Genomic DNA, 19705 nt, shown 5'->3' with positions numbered 1-19705 from the left:
TCTCCATGTGGAGATCATGTGGAAGTGTTTGGGATGGACACACGTGCATTTCCTCTGGGTTCAGTCCCATCTCTGGCTCTATGATAAATATCGCAAGAAAGCATCAGGGTAATCTTGGGTCCTTGCTTAAAATAATGCTGTAGGCTTCCCACACAGGAGAGTGTTGGTTGTTGAAGGGGATTTTTATGGCTCACACTGGGACTGACGTCAGGCTCGCCCACAGCCTGGGACTAGAGAAATTCTGAAGCTGTGCAGATGAGCAGTTCCTTCCTCTCAAGCAGAGTAACCACAAGCAAGTTTGGCTCCCTGGATTTGATGCACTGGAGGTTTTTGCAGGCAGAAAAGTAGCTCTTCTAACATCATTGTGTGAAAATAAAAGCATTCCTAGTGGAGAACATAGCTCTTCCCTGTGCATGTCCTTTGACCATGTTGGTCTTTGGTTTGGTGTTTTGTTTAGTTTCTTAGGTGATGGGGTTTTTTTTAATGTGTCTTGGAAGTGTGATCAGTCCATTTTTCTCTCCCTTATTGCTTCTGGCCTGATGGTACTCCTAAATATGTATTTCTGTATGTGCTGGTAAGTATGTGCCCCAGACTGTGGTGATCTGTACTGCTCTATGCCTTAAATTTCTTTACTTTGTTTCCCCTTTTGCTTTGATACACAAAGGAACTTGGCTTTGGTAACTTGGTGAAAAAAATGCCAGAGGTCAGTGGGGAAACATAGATGAAATCTCCAGGTCATTTTTTCCTTCCATGCCTGTTAAAAAACTGCAAGGGTTCCATCCCCTGACTCTTTCTCTAAAGCGTGCTTGAAATGAGAAGTTAAGAAACAGACGTAGAAGCAGGGAAGTTAAAAATGGAGAATATATTTTCTGGATCTTACTAGACAGCCTAAAGTCAAACCCTCTTAGCATTAATCCTGCTGGAAAGAGAAGTGTTTGCTTTAGAAATGCTGGTTTCATCTTGACAGTGAATGTGATGTAAAGACGACAGGCAACACCAAGCCCAGCCAGACATCCTCTCCTTTTCTGGAGCAGCATGGAGGAGGTGAGGACAACACCAAGGGCAAGCTTTCTTCTTTTCCTTCCTGCAGTGGAGAGGTCAGGTTTAGGTACACCATCTGCTCCTGCTTTTTGCATTAAAAATTTCTGTGTAGCACATGGTAAAAATTATCTATGAGGAGTTCTTAGAGTGAAACATTTGCATGGGTGGTGCCAGGAATTGTTCTCACTTGGGATGCGAAGTTGCTCACACAAGCAGCTTGATAAATTCAGTGTTGATACCTGTGTGGAATTTGGTTGTACTTGCTTTGTTCTTGCTGAGGTTCATGTTCAGCTAAATGAGATTCAGATGGGAAGGACACCAACTAACTGTCATAGCAATCACCTCTCCACATATCCTTCCAGATTCTACTTTTGTCAAAAGTTTTCAATGGCTGAGTGCACGGGGACTTCTCAAGTCCTATAGCTCAGAGCTGTAAAGAAGATTTTAGATTTTACCTTTACATTTTGTTTGCTTTTCTGTGGATAGCACTGCTGTGTCTTGGTCTGCCAGAATCCCTCGATGGTGCTGTGCAGTCCCTACACAAATAAGTTTTGAGCAAACCGGTAGAATTTGAACCTGTTACAGTTTGATCAGGTGATACTACAGGTTAACATTGTAGCACATGACAAATAGAATCTGAAGCTAAACTATTCTAAACTAACTTTGTGAAAGCACATGTGAGGTAAACACTCTACACATTGCCTCTTATACTCAAGGAAAGGACCTTGAATGTCCCCTAATTTGCTACTTCTCTTCCCAGGCAATTTAGTGTCATAGATAGCAAAGCTGATCAATACTTGGTGGAAATGTCAACTTAAATAAGGACAGACTTCCTTAGTGCTGGTGCTTCCAAAGCTGCTCAGGAGAACATGGGGGCATCTATGTGGTCTTTCCAAAGTGAAGCTCTTCTGTAGGGTTTCTTCAAAACCACTCAGGCAAAATCCCCTTCAATAGGAAACAAGATGTAGGGCACTGAAAAGAGAAGCTTTATCAGGAGAAATTTTCTAAGTTGGCCATAGAAGAGTAACATGCTGCAGGACAGTCATGGGAAGAGAAGCTGCAACAAGAGCTGTATTATGTATTTCTAGCATTCTTTACAGAGCTGTCTTGATGCCTTCCCAGCCCCCAAGATACACAAATAATTTCCTGTGGCTGACCAAGTCTGTGCACTCTCCTGTCATAAAAACAAGTACTGGGAAATGGATGCTTTGAAACTGCTTCCAACACCATTTTTTCCCCTTTTACAAATGAAAGCTTTGAAGATTCTGTTGTCCATAGCATGCTTCATTTTTGTTAGAAACAATCTGAAAATAGTCAGCTCTACCCAGAAGCCTGAGAATAAAGGAACACTTAGAAACACAGTTTTTGTTATATTGTAGTTTGGTGTCATACTGTAAAATTAGTTCAAAATGCCAGGAGGGCTCTTGACAGAAGTGACACAGTGTAAAAGTTGCATCATGATTTTACAACCTGTTTGCCATATTCAACATGAACAACCATTTATTTACTTGTATATGCACAGTAAGCCAGTAGGGGTTTCTGCATCCAAGTGGTTAATCAGAAATCAGGAATTCAGGGACAACTACGTTGTTTGTCAGCTGCTGGTTTTGCTCCATCTTGTGTGATGGTTTTAAATCTGTGTTAGAGTTTTATTGCTTTTACCATGAAGATAATAACATCCATCTCTGTAATGTGTTTAAAGATGTGCTCTGAAAAAGTGCACTCATAAATATATGATGTTTAAAAAAACCCCAACCTAATAAACAGAAATCCTGAACATGAGTGAAATGAGAAAAATGAACGGGAAATTTGAGATGAAACCTAGAGAGGGGAATGTTGAGTGTTTAAGGAGGTGTAACAGTTACCTGAGAAAAAAGTAGAAATTACTTGTGAGATGCCCCAGTGTTGAAGTCAGTTTGCTGAAAAGCTATCTGACAATCCTTCCTCTTTTCTGCCCCTCTCCCTGTTACTACTGGTATTTAAACTGGGAGGAAGACCTCTGTGGTTGAAGGCCTCCAGGAAGAGTACCCACAATCATGGAAGCAATTATGGAGGAAGCAAAAATCAGCAGCTTCTTTCTAGGAAGGTGAGATTGTTTATCCTAGATGAGACAGGCTGTCAGGTACAGGTCAAAGTGCTAGATGAGATGTAGAATAAAAAACGGAACTTGAGGCCTATTGACAAAATGATTGTTGATTGGATGTGGCTGAAATTTCACTTACAAGGTGCTATGGTTTAGAGGTCTCCTCAGTCCTACTGACTTTACTGGATTTTTAAGAATTTCTTTAGCCCTACTTGTTTTGAATTTTGTAGCTTTTTCCTGCTCATGTAACCAATTCTGAGCATGTTCTGTACAGCTGCAGGCAGCTGAGCTGCCAGGGGCTCTGCTTGCTGACTTGTGAAAAACCCTTGTTCACGATTAAGAGACAGCTTCTTGATGAAGCCATAAGTTGATACTCACGGGATTTAGACCCAGGGCCTTACTAATACTCTAAATCCAGGGTAAGTGAAATAAGATGCCATGTTACCATTGGCAGTGTGAGACTCGAGCCCGGTGTTTGTCTGTAGTGAACTATGTAAGAGGCAATGGGAACAGCTTGGAAAGGGAGATGGTGAGAGATGAATTTGTGGCAATGCAGCCATAAGCAGAGAGAGTAGGATGGATGGAGATGGTGTTAAGAAATTGGTAGAGCTGGTGGCTAAATATATATTGTGAATGAAATGAGCAGTGCTGTGTAAGCCCATGGAAAGATGGGAGATTTCCAACAGAATGCAAATGAGTGTCTAAGAAATAAGATGCATGAGTAAAAACCAAACTTTGGAGCTGAAGGAAGGATGTTATTGAAAGATAAGTAGCACACTTGGTACACTGAAGATGGCTGACAGGTTGAGGAGAGGAACTGCAAAGTATTGATTCTGAATTGTGGATTGGAGTCTGCACTGTTTCCAGGCTTGGTCCATGTGACAGAGAACTCATTTTGCAGTTCCTGTAGTGCCCGAGGGCAAGAGTTCTTGGCAGTAAAAATCTGTGAGCATTAAGGTGATAATAGTGAGTTAGGTCAGTATTTCTAAGATGGAAAAGATTAAGGCTTGGCTTGTCTTGGATCAGAGTGAAAAGAGAAAATGAAGGAATAGAGTAGACAGGAAGGAAAGATAGTGGGCACTAGAAAGATCAAGTGCTCAAGCATTGCCATGGGGAAAACAGAGGTATTGGAGGAAGAAAAAAAGTTGAATGTATCCTTTATCTTTGGTAGAAAAAAAGGGTGACACTAGGCATGTGTCAAATTGAAAGGAAGGGAAAGATTGTTACGCTTGCCAGTGTTCTTTGAAGAAATCATTAGAATCCTGTGCAGAACAACAATGGAGATGGACAGATAAGAGACAAATGCAGTTAAAAGACAGGCACCATGGTGATGCAAGATTTAGTGAAATCAGAGAAAAAATTGTTTTGCAGGAAGCTGGCCAAACAGAAGGAGTGTTTATACTGGAGGAGGTCAGCCTTTTTGTTTTAATCATTCAGTTTGTGTTATGGTAGCAGAAGGGCACAGCGTGAAAGAGAACAGGAGCCAGATCTGAGACTGAATCATCTCTGACTTTTCTGGTCTTGCATTTCAGTGACTCAGTGATATCAGTAAAAGTTAAGGAAAAATAGGAAAGGGAGCTCCCCTACTACATCTACTCATTTGACCTGTTGCCATGACAGAAGTATCACTGAATAAGAGAGGAAGGTGCAAACAAACCCAAAGAACATCTGTTCTCCCTTTAAAAACAAACTGACAAAACCCTCAAACACCACACACACCCCCCTAAGCAAGAAAACACCCAGCAGCAAAACACCCCAGCCTGTAAGCTGAAACTCAGGGCTCCCTGTGGTTGAGATGTTGCCGAAGTTGTGCTGGACACAAAGGAAGGGGGAAATAAGAGTTGGACCCTTTCCAGCTGCTCCAGCAGTCCTGGCTCCACAGACTGTCTGAACACATAAACAATTTCTGAAGTTTTAAGGTTCTGATAGTTGGTCAGAAGACTATGGTTTCTGTCCATAGGTGTTAAAGGTTGGTACAGATTTATCCCAAGTTCTGTGAATTCCAACATCTCAGAGCCTGGCATATCACACACTTGGTGCAGAAATTGTTTCTAAATATCAAAACAGTCTCTCTTGACCTGACTATTCCACAGAGATGTGGTCGAAGTGTGGCTGATGGAACCAGTGGCCAACTGGCTTGTCATGTGTGATGACAGGGATTGACTGAGAGGATCATTTTTGTCTTCACTTGGGCCCTTGCACTGGCCACTTTCTGGAGCCAGCAGTTGTGGCTGCCAGCTGTGGTGGTCAGCATGTGCTTCTGTTGAGGTAATACCAACCATCCAGTGGGAAAAATAAAGGAATTGTTTTCTAAAGTAGTTTTTTTTGCTTTCCATGGGTAGGCAAGTTTGGCCAAGCTTGCCTCTTTTAAATAAAAGCTTTCTTGTAATGAAGATGGAAAGGTGTAAAAGAGGTGCAAAAGGAAGTTGTGTGTATTCTTGTATATATTCTTGGCTGGCTATGAAGTGTTCAGAGGAAAAGTTTTTTCATATATGTCTAAAATAGTTGTCAGTTGATTCAGAAAATGTGGGAAGTACCAAAGTAAGCCATCTCCTTACGGTAAATAATTCTTTCTCTGCCAGAAGCAGAGTAGAAGGATTTCCAAGCTGAACAGAGGTGTTTCTGAAATTCTATGAGAAAAAGGCCTCTTCTGCTTGTCTTTTGATTCCCCAGATGAGCTCTTTGAACTGCAAGTAGAAGCAAGTTCATAGCTTAACAAATTTCCTTGCGTGTTTGGGTCCTTAACGGGGTGTTTCTTACAGAGGCCACTAGGTCACCTTGTCCTAAGTGGTTTCTTTTCCCTGACAGCATAGTAAGTGGCCTGTCAGAGGCAGCAGCACAGAGGAAGTATCTTTATTTGCCGTTTTGGATGTTTGACTTATTGACTGCCTTGCAGCTGACCTAAACTCAGAGCTCCAGAAGAACCAGGCCTTGGAGTGACACTTGAGTAAAGCAGCCCTTAAAAAGCTGAACAAAATGTAAGATTTGTGAGACACCAACTCCTCATAAAACGTGTAGCTCTGGTTTTCATCCCTCTTCAGAGCATTTGCTTTCCTGCTTCCCAATGAGTGTGTTAAGTGAGCTCTCCTCCTTTCTGCCAAGCAACTGCTACTGCTGGCTTCTCAATGTACTTCCTAGAGTCCAGATCCTCTAGTAATATATATAAATTGGTGTAGCTCTGCTTGAGGCAGGCCTGATTTACAGTCCATAATGATTTGAGTCGGGGCTGGTTGTATTTACCTTTAGGACGCATGCAGGGCCCTAGTTTGAATACTAGCGTTGACATGAGACTTGAAGTCTAGCATCTGGATGTGAATTTACATTTTATGAATATTTGCTATTGCAGTGAGTCAAACAAAAACCTCAACAGAGAGAACAGCCAGCACTCCCAGGGTAAAAGCCTAGGGTTGGTACCAGGTTTTTTTTTGGTTGGTTGTTTTTTTGGGTTTTTTTTTCTTTTCTTCTCTCTCTTTCTTTCATTTTTTTTTTCCTTCCCCCCCAGAGCCTCCTGATAGCCCACATTACCATTTAGTTGTCATTTGCTGCTCCCTGGCTCTGTTGGTTTCTCAGCTTAGAAACAGCTGCCATGTTATGTGAATGATATTTTAAAGTCCTGTGTTTGAGTTCTTGTGATAGCAATGTGCAGGGAATTGGCAAGCTCTCGGAAACAAAATGGCATGCTTTATTTTGTCACTAGAAGTATGTTCAATCTGCTATTTGATTCTCTGTAGCATTTTGATTAAGAGCTCCAGTGAAGTTATGTGAAAAGTGAAAATCCTCTTTATTCTTTCTCTCCAAGAAAATGAGACGCACAGCATTGTCAAAATATTTGCCTAATCTTGCAGATTTGGATACTTGTCGTAGTTCTTCTGACAGACCAAAACAATGGTCATTAAATGAGAAGCAGATGCAATAAGTATGCAGGCAAGCTTACGGGGAGAGACTGAGGGGAAGCTGCCAACAGAACTCACTAAGCACTGGAGAATAAAGAAAAACAAAAACTTTTCTTGCTATTGTACCCCATAAATAATCATTTTCCTCTAGTAATCTAGGCATTGTACTTTTCTGCATTGGTGTTTTCATATGTTCTGGTGCAATATTGACTTCAAATCCAGATGCTCCTTTTGGCTTACTTGAGTATCTTTCTTGCCAGGAAGCAAAAATGCCAAAGAAATGCTTTAGCTTGGTTTTTTGTGCGTGTTTGTTTGTTTGTTTTGAGGTTTCTTTGTTGGGTTTTTTGGGTGTGTTTTTTATCTTTCTTGGTTGGTATTTTTTGTTGTTGTTGTTGGGTTTTTTGTAGTTTTTATTTTCGTTTTCTGTTTTTCCCTTTTCACGGCAGCACTTTTATTTTAGGACTAAAGGACATTGTTGAGGAAGAGTGTGGTTATGTTACGTTCACAGTTTTGTATGATTGGGAAGATAGAAACTGCCTGTATGGCTGGGAAGACACAAACAACCCTGAGTTGTGTTCTTGGGAGCTGATAAATTCTCTGTCAAGATGTAGAGTGTATTTCTTGAGCAGGTAGCTATTAAAGTCTGTTTTGTGGTGGCAGAGCTGCAATATGGACTCGTGACATTGGTCCAAAACCTGCCTTAAATTAATAGACAGAACTAAAGCTTTTCAGCTTTACTGTTGCTTCAGCTATTTACTCAAACCATAAGAACTAAAGATTTGCCTTTAAGAAAGGGAACTGAATTATTATTCAGGATCTCCATTCTGTGATCTGTATATGTTTAAGCTCATCTATGTGATTGCCGTTAGTGTTCATGTATTCTAGTATGTCCTTAAAGCTATCCATAAGTTACAGGTTTTAACTGGCATGTGATAATTCTTGATCCTTGAGTTAAAAATAAAACTAAACGTTGGCAATATGGTTGTGTAACACTATGCAGTTGAAACTCTCCCTGCTGCCCCACCCTCCAAATCTGTGCATCTCCTCTGGGATTGTGCGTAAACACAAGCATGCACACGCATGTACATGTATGCATGGACAAGTCCCTTTCACTGAGAACATAAAGAAAATGCTGGATTTCGTGCAGATGGTGCACAGTAAGGGTGGGGATGTTTAAACAATGTATTGCTAACAAATCAATGCAATGGGCTGCCTCTGAGCCAGAGCTAGAGTAGTGCAGCATCTTGTGTTACGCAGGTTCCTTATTTCTGGTGGAAGGACTGGGGTGTGCTGCCTTCACAGCAGCTGCGATTGACTTGGTTTGCACAAACCTCTTTTGTATCAATTTTGTGTCCCTTTCTACACCAGTCCATCAGTGGGTAGTAACTCAGATCAGATGGCTACGAGGTCTGTCTGTGAAGACTGAGCATCTCTGGTATCAGGGTTTTATATGTATTTTTAGTGCATGCGAATTGTTTTCAGGGCTTTGATCTAAAAGGACTAAATCAAGGCTTTGCTTGCATGCTCACATCACACGTGTACAGTGGCTGGTCACTAGAACTCACCTGTAAGGCTTTAGAAATGTCCTTCCATGTGTCTTGTATATTCTGCTGTATCCCTGTCTTGTCCCACAGTTAATTACAGCTGCTGGTAGAAAAGCTATCATGTTAGGCAATGCCAGGCACTGCTGGAATTGTTTTCCCAGACTTTGGGGGCAGAGTGAGGCACTGCATGGCTGGGTCCTCCATGCAGATAGTGCCATAGGAGGCAGTGATTTTGCTTTGATATCAAGGGCATCGAGCTCTGTGAGAGAATGGGATATTGTTAGTCCGATGTTTATGAGAGGCAGTGTGTTTTACATGATTCTGGTGCCTATTCACAAATTCAGTGTTGCCATGCTCTAGATAAAGAATAGCTAAAAGTGTCTGCTGTTGTATTTTGCTCTTGGGTGTTGCTATAGTGTTTGCTTTAGATTCTTTTTAGTTACTTATTTTTGCTAGTTTATAAAGGGTTATGCATGTTTTTTAAGATAGGAAGCATTGTAGGTATCATTGTGTGAATTCTAGAATTAGAGGTATATATTTCTCTAATCACTAATTAATGTTTTGTCTTGGGTATGAGATATTTGGAGTCTGAGAACCTGTGAGGTACCTGAAACAGTCTATTTTATCTATGTTTTGGGGGGGTGGGGGTGGAGGGTGGAGGTACTGGTAAAAAGAAAAATTTGGAAGCAGCTAGTCAGGTGGTAATTCTCTTCCTGTAGTTATGTGTCAGTGCAGAAGTGGTTCTTCTGGCCAAGGCTTAAAACCAGTCAAATCAACCCAATACCCAGGTTTAAACATCTGGAAAAAATATTATAATTCTTGAGAGAGAGACAAAAATGTTGATCATTAACTGTGGTTAGAGAGACTTTATTCACACAGGTACAGCTCCAGTGTGCATAGATGATACTTCAGTGGATACAGCCAAGTGTAAATTTTGCATCTCTGTAAAGGGTTTGCATCTTTTACTCTGTGTCTGTTCCTGCTGATTAGCTGAGTGTCTTGGTTTGAAAGACAGGTGTCCACCAAGGAAGGCAGGAACCTCCCTTGGAATGGAGAATATGACCCCCTTCACTCTGAATTATTATAACTTTGAAATTAAGGGGCTTTCAGGCAAAGATAGGGGAAAAAGGAATAACAGGTCTTTGCTAGTATGTGTATGTATAACCAGGCAAACAAACAATAGCTAGGGCAGTAACAACAACCAGCAGCGGGAGCCCAGGGCCAGCCTCTCCCGGCACCTTCCCTGTCGGTGCAGTTCCGCCCACGGCCGGCAGGGGCGCCGGTGGCTCCCGGCCGGGCAGGGCGGCTGCGATGGTTCCCACACCTGCAGGGGGCGCTGTGGCGCGAGCTCAGCCGCGTCTCCCTCATGGGATAATGGCGGGCGGGCTGGATGGCGAAATGGCCTGCAGCAGGAACCTCGGAGCAGCGGCTGGAACAGCCGGGACGGGCAGACTCTCGAGTAGCAAACGAAATGTATCAGAAAGGTCCGCAGCTGTAGCAGGATCCGTGGGGTGTCCTGGCAGGCAGGGGGTGCATAGCCACAGTGTAGCAAAAAACCCGGAGCAGAGGCAGAGAAACAGCGGGACTGAGCAGCGGCAGCCCCAGCTCCCTAACACTGCCGGGAGCAGCTTCCTCGGATGGGAAATGGGCTCAGGGTCCCGGGTTTTCCCCTGAGGCACCCAAGTAGATGGCGAGGGTCCTTTCCAGTGAGGTAGGGTGTTAATAAGGCTCCGGTGCAATGGCTGGTGCCACAAGCAGAACTTCACTCACAGTAGGAGAAGGCAGCAGGAGACAGAACCCCGCGGTCGTGGCGAATTCTCTCTACAGCAACCGGAGCCTTGTCTCTCCTCCAATGCTGAGAACGAGAGTGTGAGAGGAGCTGAGCCCAGCTCCTCACTCCTCCCTGGCCAAAACATCGTGGTATCTTTGCCCTTCCAAAGAGAAAATGCCCCCAGGTAAGAGAGTAGCCAGCTGCACCCTTTCCATACCTTGGCATTTCTTTTGTCTGTCTTAAGTACTGGTCGTTATTCTCTCTTAGCAACAGATGGGACAGAATTCCATGAGTGAAAGAAACAAAAGGAAAAATCCTAGCTCCCAACACTGGGCCTGGAAGTACCATTCAGAAACCAGCTTCTGCCCAGATGTCTCTTGTAAATTGGTTTTTTCCTCTCCCCAGTGTACTGTTAATGTATTAATGTACTTTTAATGTATCTCATTCTTCTGCTGCCTGAAATGCATAACTAGGGTTTATTTTAGGCTACATCCCCGAATTCCCTGGCACAGGTAGCTCTGAGTCTCAAGGGACACTGACTCGGATGAAAGAGCTGTGGCCCAAAGCAGGGGATTCCTCATGAAGCCCTTCAAACACAGGTTGGATGAAACAATGACCTTTGGAAAAGGTTGGGTATGTTTGATGGCAATGGAATTAATACCATTTCTCACCTATTGGCATTATAATTTTGCATTTATTTATTTTACTTTATGACTTTGTCTTAGCATAAGAATGTTTCTTGTACATAGTGTAATGCATTTTGATACCTTCAGAATGTAGGGAGGAACAGCTGAAGTGCTCACCAAAAGCAATCTGAATTTTCCATTTTCTGAGGATTTGCTTGTGTAGCCCAAGTTGACTGATGCTTCTGAAAATTAGACCACTCGTGTAATTGCCTAAGCTTGAACTCCTGACTAACTTGCTGGAGGGGTGACTTGTAAGGGCAAGTTTGTCTTGTCACAGCTGGGAGAAGAAGCCTTAAGTCTTCTAATAAGCGCTTCAACCACTAAGAGCCTCCCATTCGTTATCTTCTGATTAGTTCCGAACTTGAGTTTAAAGCTAGTCATAAGTTAATATAAGAGAGAACAGGAATAAGTGCTTCTCAGATGTTCAATTTTTTTTTTTTCAGATTGTAGTTTCTCTGTACCAGCTTCAGCTGGCTTGTAAGGAGACTATAGCAAAGAAAACTGACTTGAATTAATATTTTTTATAATCAGTGAAATTAAGCTGAGGGCCAACTGGAAGACTTTGGTTCTACTGGAATAACATCTCTGATTATCTTGGGGCTCAATTACTAATTCCAGTGAGGGATTTTGAATTTTTCATTGGGCTTAATGTGCAAAGCCCTTAAATATTCTGTCATATTTAGTAATCTGAAATACCAGGACGCTGTGAATCTGTGTCTGAAAGGCTAAACCCCACAAAAATAATGCTAAAGTTTTTGCTTTAATATTCTAAACTAAACAGATGTTGCCTTTACTGACATTTGCAGAATCTTTACTGAGCAATAGTATATTATTTGAATATTTTTAATATGACAAGTTCTTCGGTGTTAAGATTTCAACGCAATTCAGTGCACACAAACTTAGAGCATTGACACCAATTAACTCTTACGCAAAAGCTTTAATGTTTTCTGAATATTGTACTCTAATGATGGCAGCTTGGTGAGATGCTATTTCATGTTTGCTGTTTAGATATGTATCTACTGAAACAAATATGAATTGAGTTCTAGCTCTTGATTAGTAATCTATTCAGCTGTTAGCTTGAACTCTGAAATCTGGGGCTTTACAATTCGGGGGGGAAGTGGACAATTTCATCAATGGTAAGAGGCATTGGTGAGCTAAATTAAATGGCTGATGATAATTGTGATAGCTTACAAAGAATGATGCTATGTTATTTACAAAAGCTCCTTTTTGCATGGAATCTGATGTCTTCTCCCATGAGCTTGCTTATAATTCATATTCCACTTTAATATGCCTGCAAAATGTGCTTTCTTTCTGTATACGTATTATTTTTAGGATGTTATGTTTCCTTGGTGCATACACAATGAGCCTGAAATCCTGTAGGAATGTGTTTAATTTGAAAGTTTTATCCTCTGGGCCTGGTTAATTCAAATAGGAGGCTCAGAAGAGTGCTGCAGTGCTGGCAAGAATGCGGGAATGGCAAATCATCTGCACAAAGGCAGCAGAGAGCCCGGGTCGCTGCGGTGCCTGCGCTGGAAGGTGCCACTGTCCTCAAGATCTGCTCTCTGAAGCTGCTCTACTTCCTCCTTTCCTCTGTCAGTGCTGGGAAATGAGGGTTTGGCCAGCTTTGCTTTCCTTTCCTTTATACCCTCAGTGTCGTTCCTCGGCATCTCATAGTTGCAGCCTCCCCAGATCCACTCTCATCCCGTGGCATGGTGCGTAGCAAGGAGCTGCCTGCCTCCCCTGCTGCTGATGCAATGCCTAGACAGGATTTGGAGAGGGTTTGCTGGTATCTTTTAAAGCTGGGAAAAAATGGAACTATGGCCAGTTCAGGCCTCCACCCTATATTTTTTTGGTAGGTGGAAGGAATACACTTGCTGAGTCCGTCCTACTCTGAGATCAGTAAGCTGTGTCTGTTCTGTAGGAATGTGAGAGCCCAGGAATTCCAGTGTGCAGCTGCTGGAAAGCACTGCTGGCTCATGGGCAGCAGAGGGGAACGGGCCTTGCAATGAGGGCTGGGGGGAGAGAAATGAAAGGCATTTTTTATAATACCCTGGGCAGCATATGCAGGATGTTATGTCTGGCTTGGACTGGGCTGACGTGGTGCATTGGATTTTTTTCTTATAATGCTGGAAAAATGGCTATAAAGGAAATTCAGAGATAGAAATGGAACAAAATTAAAATGAAAAGCAAGCTTTATATTTCACAGTGAATAATTTGCAGCATCTTTCCTCAAAGAAATTGGACTGCCACTAGAGATATGAAGCAAGCAGTATAGAATTTTCTGCAGGTTTATAATCCACTTGAATATCCAAATTATGGCAGCCCCATTCTGTGACTTGGGAAATGGCACAGTTGTGGGTAGCTGTGGGGTGGGGTTGGGAGATGCCTCCAAGCCGCTCATCTAAAGGAGAATTCCAACTGTGTGTTAGAAAAGAGGAGACAGTAGAGTGGAGAAAACGGATGAGAACTTCTGGCTTGAACTTCCTTGGCCAAGGAATGTCTCCAGGTTTGTACATGCTGGTGCAGGAAGGGAAGGTATTAGCTCCTTCCTTAAAAGGGGATGTGTATTTACTGGAGTCATATGACCTTTTTTCCAAGTACCTCTGGAGGGTGGAGTGGATCTTATTACTTTTCCATTGCTGCTCATGAGCAACTGGAGTTGGAACTTGCTTCCGTTCAGGAAAGGGGTTGCAGTCAGATTTTTCTCTGGTCTCTGATGCTAGACCTGTCTTCAGTTGGAGAGAGCACTCACCTGTACCCTTCTTGAAATACGTCTGTCTTCACCGGCTTTCATTTTTATGTGATGCAGGATGGGTTTCCTTTCTCTTTGAAATCCACATATACTGCAGGTTCTGTGCAGTCCTTGCCCTCTGTGGAATTCACCAGTCACACCCCAAAAAGTACCCTCTCTTTTTAGGAACAGAAGTGTTGAAAAGCCAAGAAGTGTGCATGTGTGGGGGAAATCCCAATCAATGCTATACACCTGATCAGTGCCTGTCAACTGCCTCATTTATTTCAGTATATTAATAATGCAAGTCCCTGAGGCTGATTATTGTCTCTGGAGTTTGCTGTGTGCAAATGCTTTTCTATTCCAATGAATTCAGTAATCAAAGTCCCACTGGCAGGGCCAGTGCTGAGCAGCCCCTGGCTTAAAAAATAAGCTGTAGTTTTTTGGTTTTTGGTTTTTTTTTTTTTTTTTTTACTTTTATTTAGGCTGAGACTTATATTGCCCAGGAATTTTTGTGTCCCTACTCCTGATTTTCATATACAGTCTAGATAAGAAATGAAGGCTTTCTTTAATAAGTTTAAATAGTAAGAGATAGAATAAAAGCCATGCCATTATATCTGCACCTTGCTTAAAAAGAAAATGCTTTGTCTGAAGAAAAAACAGACAAATTGTTCATTTGAGTTCATTGCCTTCTTCAGCTTTCAGAAGTCGCAGGGAAAGAGTTACTCCCCTTGCTTCCCTAGGAGTGTACACTGGGATTTCTAGCTCACATTTATTTTGCTGAGACTTTGGAGTCAAGTTTTTATATGTAGTTTTTGATGTAGGACCTAATTAGGCCCTACACATCTTAATACTTTTTGCTACATCTGCATTAAAGATGGCATTGCATATATTTGCATACAATTTACATTTAAAAGTTGGCCATGCTGTGTGCAATAATCATTTCAACAAAGTACCATTGACAGTCAATATACATATCCATGCAAAAGATGTGGGGGTTATGGGAATAAGCATACAAAAACATATGGGCACACACCACTGTCGTTGTCAAGCAGTTTGGAGAAGTCAGGGGTTCATTTTTAACATCATAAGTTCATTGGGGTATTTCCTACAAAAAACCAAGAGGAGCTTAAAGATTAGAGCTCGTGCTTTAAGTACACCCTACGTGTGCAAGACTGTGAAACTATTCCAGTACTCCAAAACACACCCCAAAGTCTGAGCCCATACAACGTGGTATGAATGCCGTTGCCAGTCAGGATGCCCAGATGTGACATTCATTTCTGGCACTTCAGCTGTGCCCAATCTGAATTTAAATGGTAGCTGAAAATCAGATGCTTGGGAAGGTTTGAGGTTATTGTATTTTCGTTCGGGCATGTAAAAGATAGTTTGTTTACTAGTTTGTTTTCAGAAGTATTGCCAATGGTCGGTGGAAAGTCCTGAACGCTTTTTGGTGTTTTCCTGTGGAAGCACACTGGGTTGTTAAATTTTTCACTTAAATTAGAAAAGGAATCTACTAGTGGCAGGAAGTCAGCCAAAACAAAAAATGAAGTGGGATACCTTGCAGGGCAAAGAATCTGTGTGTGTTGATGCTTAGGCCATGAGATGCAGATTTACATGCTGAATAGTCAGTTAAAAAACATGCCAACAGAAGTGTCTCTGTTTTACTAGGCAAGACTCAGCTTGGTTTTTTGTTTGGGGGGGGGATCAACATTTCTCATTTCATGATTGTGATGATGTCAAAACCTTTTCAGACTTTTTTTAAAAAAAGCAAGTAAAGAGCTTGAAGTCAGCTGGTGCTTAGGGCAAGTAAAGATCAGACAGAGGCATATTATTTTCTGACAGACTTCAGAGCTGATCTTTGGGGTGGAAACTGGGAGTTGGACTTTCATGCTACAGATAAGTTACACGAAGCAGCAGAGTCAAATGTTAATTTATGTCTCAGTAGTTAAGTAATAGGAAAAATCAAGAAGGATGAATAAAATCTTCTACAATCTCTCATCTACAGGCAAATAGTTTCACTTCTTTGCATTTACTTAACTGTCTTCTTTCATCTGTGTAGACATCACAGGCAGCTGAGGTTTGGTAAGTTGGCAAGCTGATGAATTAAGGATTTGATTTTGCAATATTGAAGTTAACTGGTCTTTATCCATTGTCTTGGTCAGATGCTGTAGAAACCTCTGTTCCTCTGTTAGGTGGGGAACAGAATGAATCCTCCTTTTTGCAGTATTCCCAGATAAATGGAAAGAGTTTCTAAATAATTCACCCTCTTAAACTTGGTGTCACAAGTTTCTCCAGTCTGTTTCCTCTACAAATTGAGCACAATTGAACTCCTCTGAGAAGCTCTGAGCTGACCTACTGTTCTTATAGCAGTGTGAAATTGGCTGAGCCACTTCAGCACTGTATCTGCCCTTATCAAGCTGGGTTGTTAACATTCGGTTAACCACTGTGATGCTCCTGTAACTAACTGGGGATGACAACTGCAATTGCAGTTTAATCAATTAAGATTCTGTCTGTGCAGTGCCTTTATAAAATCAAATACATTTCATGTTAATAGTCATGATAATGCTGACAGTAAGTACTTTGGATTGTCAGTGATGTGAATGTTTACATCTTAAAAACTATGTGGGAGTGAAGACTTGCAGCAAGGTCAATATTTCAGAAATACTGACCTTAAGTCAAGGACTTTGGCCTGTTTCGACCTTAGTGAGGTTTCCTGCTCCCTTCTCTGCGCTGGGCTTCAGTTTCCCTGCAGAGGATACAGCACCTGCATGAGGTGTGTGATCCTTGCTTTGCCTTTGCAAGTTTAATGCAGCACCAAGTTGTGAGTCTTGATTCATCTCCTGGATCTCTAATCTCTTGTGGCTGTGAGAAAACTTACCTGAAAATAGCTTGGTTTACCCCACCTCCCGCCCCCCCAAAAAAAAAAAAATCCTACATTGTGTTTAAGTAATTTAATTATATGTTAACTTTTTGCTTCCTGACATTCTCAGGTTGGTTTGTTTTTTTTGTTTTTTTTTTTTTTATAACATCACCTCATCCAAAGGAATCAAAGAGCTTTTTCCAAAGGGGACGTTTTCAGTCAAAAGGCTTTCAGAATAGCTTTTCTGTAAGTGCACTCTACACCATATGAATTCTATAAAAATAAGTTCTGAAAATGATTTTCATATATGCTTAGTAAAATATGAGCTTAGTGTCAAATTCCATGAACTCTGAAGTTTCCCCTCCTTATAGAGTGTTCTTCTGAGGTAACATTCCTGCTTTTATATTTACAGACAGACATTCTAATTATCTAGATGATGATAATGAATGTGTCGCTTATAACCTATTCTGTGAGGGTTGAAAAAGCTGGAAGGTGACTGTAGATACTGCTCTTGTCTTAAATTATGAGAAACTAAAACATGAGAGAAGAATGCAGAAAATGGAATATAAAAAATTCATGTTTTACTAATGAAAATCTTCCAGATTAAGCACAAAAAGGAGAGAGAAAAGGAAAAGAAACTCCCACAGTAAACAAGTGAGAGGTTTGAATCCAATGCAGAATTCTCTATGTATAATTGATGATTAGAATTTATTTTGATTGTGCTGCTCTTTTTCCTATGTAGTACCAAAGCTTAACTGCACTGTAAAATTTGTCAGGAAGGAAATGAGTGGCTTTTAGGTTTCTGTTTTTCAGTACATATAAGTACCAAATCTTTGTGGTTTTTGTTGCCTGGAGAGTTTTTTTGGAGGATTAGTTAACATGAGTTTGCTATAGCTGTTGATACCAGCTATAAATAATTAGTTACACTGGTATTTAAAGTGCCATCCTTACAGATCGATTTTAGCAAAGCCCTGAAATCAGTTAGGCCCTTCATGGTATGCAAATGCTGTTTCAGACTGTCAGCAGACTCAGGCAGGTGCCATGTATGTGTTGATACTTCATGCACATTTTTCTGTCCTCCACGTTTCTTAGTGCTGTCATGTGCCTGGGAGGATTGGATGTATAAATTCAGACTTTGGGGCAGTATTTAAGAACTAATAGTGAATTTCCCCAAAGAGAGGAAGGGGCGATTCCCAGACACTGCCTGAAGGCTTCAAAATTCTTGCCATTGTATAATTGTCAAAATGAAGACATTTGAAAGTTTTTTTTTATGGAAAGACTATATGGGAGAGAAGGAGAGATCCCTCCCAGCCTCATTTACCAAGGGCTTCTGTGCCCATTAAGGTGGTTGGGGGCTGCATCACTGGTGCATGAGGAGAGAGAGGCCCAGTGAGCTGGATATGCTCAGCCTGTTAAGGGAAAGGGAGATTACAGTACAGGGTGGGACCTCAGTACGTTCTTCAGCTTTCTTATGGAAGGCTGTAGAGGAAGGAAGTGACTTTTCCCAGGCACGTGCACAGCAAGAGCACAAGAGGCAGCAGGTGCACACCTGCAGCAAGGGTGATCCTTGCTCGAGATGGAAGTGTTCAGGGACCTCAGTGGGTTTTCCAGGGAGGGTGTTGTGTCTCCAACCTAAAGACTTTCAAATCCAACTGGCTGTGGCCCTGAGCAAGCTGAGCTAGCTTTGAACTTAGCCTAGTCATTACCAGCCTATAGTGAAATAAAATTTTCTTCTTACAGTGTTTAAAAATGACATGTAACATTTTTCAATGTCACATGGCTCTTCTTGAATGAAAACCACTGCAAATTACTGGGGTTTATTTGGATTTAACACTAAACAGCCTTTGGCATTTAATAGCAAAGGAATGTTGTTGTTGCTGTAGCACATGCACTCCCAAATGTTGGAAATATGGTGGCATATGTTCTTTTAGTGCATGGTTTAAGAATTGCTATTAACTTTTAAAAGGCAATATTTTGAAACTGTGAGAAATTAAGCACAGAATCTCATGAATCTTTTGTACTCATTTCATGCACAGTATAGAGACCCTTTGGGAAAGCTGCCATTATTTCATAATTGCATCACTTGGCTGTTACTCATTTAAACAGAGAGCCACATTTTTCCAAAATAGTTACTCTGACCTTTGGGCAATTAACATATGGCTCATCAAAGAGGTGTTCAGCATTCCTTAGTATACTGCTTCTGATGCAGTCTGATGTGCTCTTAACACGGGAAAAAATTAGGTTTGTAGTGTATTCAGTCAATCTATGCAGCACGCGGATCTCCAAGAGCTGTGGATAAATGTGTCTGAGGAGGGGGACTGCAAGGCTGCATCTAGTAGAGCTGGAATGGAAAGTAAGAGAAATCTCTACAGCAATTTGTGCTTAAATTTATGCTCTGAAACGATGGAAGCACAGGCTAAGCTGGGAATTTGTAAAATGCTTGACAGCCTGTGCATTACCAGTCAGGAAGTATTTTAGAAGTCAGTTGAAATAGGGAGGTTTTGCATAGCTGTTTTCTACTTTTAGCTGTTTAATACTTTAAATTGTTCCATGTTTAATTAGGCAGATTTGGGTTCAAGACCAAATAATTTGAAAATTTAACATGGAGAGGAAATTAGGAAATTGTGCTCAGGAAATGAGAGCACTGTCAGTTTATTGCATCTGTTGGTCACTGACATAAAGCTTCTGAACATTTTTTGGGTTGCATATGGATGCGTAGTTCCTAAAAAGTTCTAAGGGAGGCAAACTAGCAGTGTTTGCAGTTCATGTGTTGATTAATCTGCCTGCTTTTATTTATTTTCCATTCAGTTGTGGAAATTAATAAACTGGTAAACTTCCATCATGGTCTGACCTGCTGTAGCTGTATCTTTAAAAACACTTCAGCAAATACGTCAACATGCAAAGCAACACTGGCAAAAGAGGCCTTGTGACCAGATTCTGCCCTTGCAGAACACTACTGTACTCAGGACAGATGGATTCTTTGGATCTTTTAAATGTACTTCTGTTCATCATGTCTTGGTATTTTGCATGTAGTTTTCTGGTTTCTTCACAGACTTTGAGCTTTGAAAAAGGCCTTGTATTAATTTTGACATAAATTTT

At 41.4% G+C, this 19705-nt stretch overlaps 1 protein-coding gene across 3 annotated transcripts in view; it reads left to right on the top strand.

Annotated features, from left to right (window-relative positions):
• The window catches only part of RORA (RAR related orphan receptor A), a 357627-nt gene that overhangs the window by 96576 nt on the left and 241346 nt on the right, over positions 1-19705 (top strand). The window lies entirely within an intron of this gene.

The sequence above is a fragment of the Corvus cornix genome, chromosome 10 (genome assembly GCF_000738735.6).
Source record: "Corvus cornix cornix isolate S_Up_H32 chromosome 10, ASM73873v5, whole genome shotgun sequence".
NCBI lineage: Eukaryota > Metazoa > Chordata > Aves > Passeriformes > Corvidae > Corvus > Corvus cornix.
Note: the sequence above shows the minus strand (reverse complement) of the source record. Positions and strands in the feature narration are given on the sequence as shown.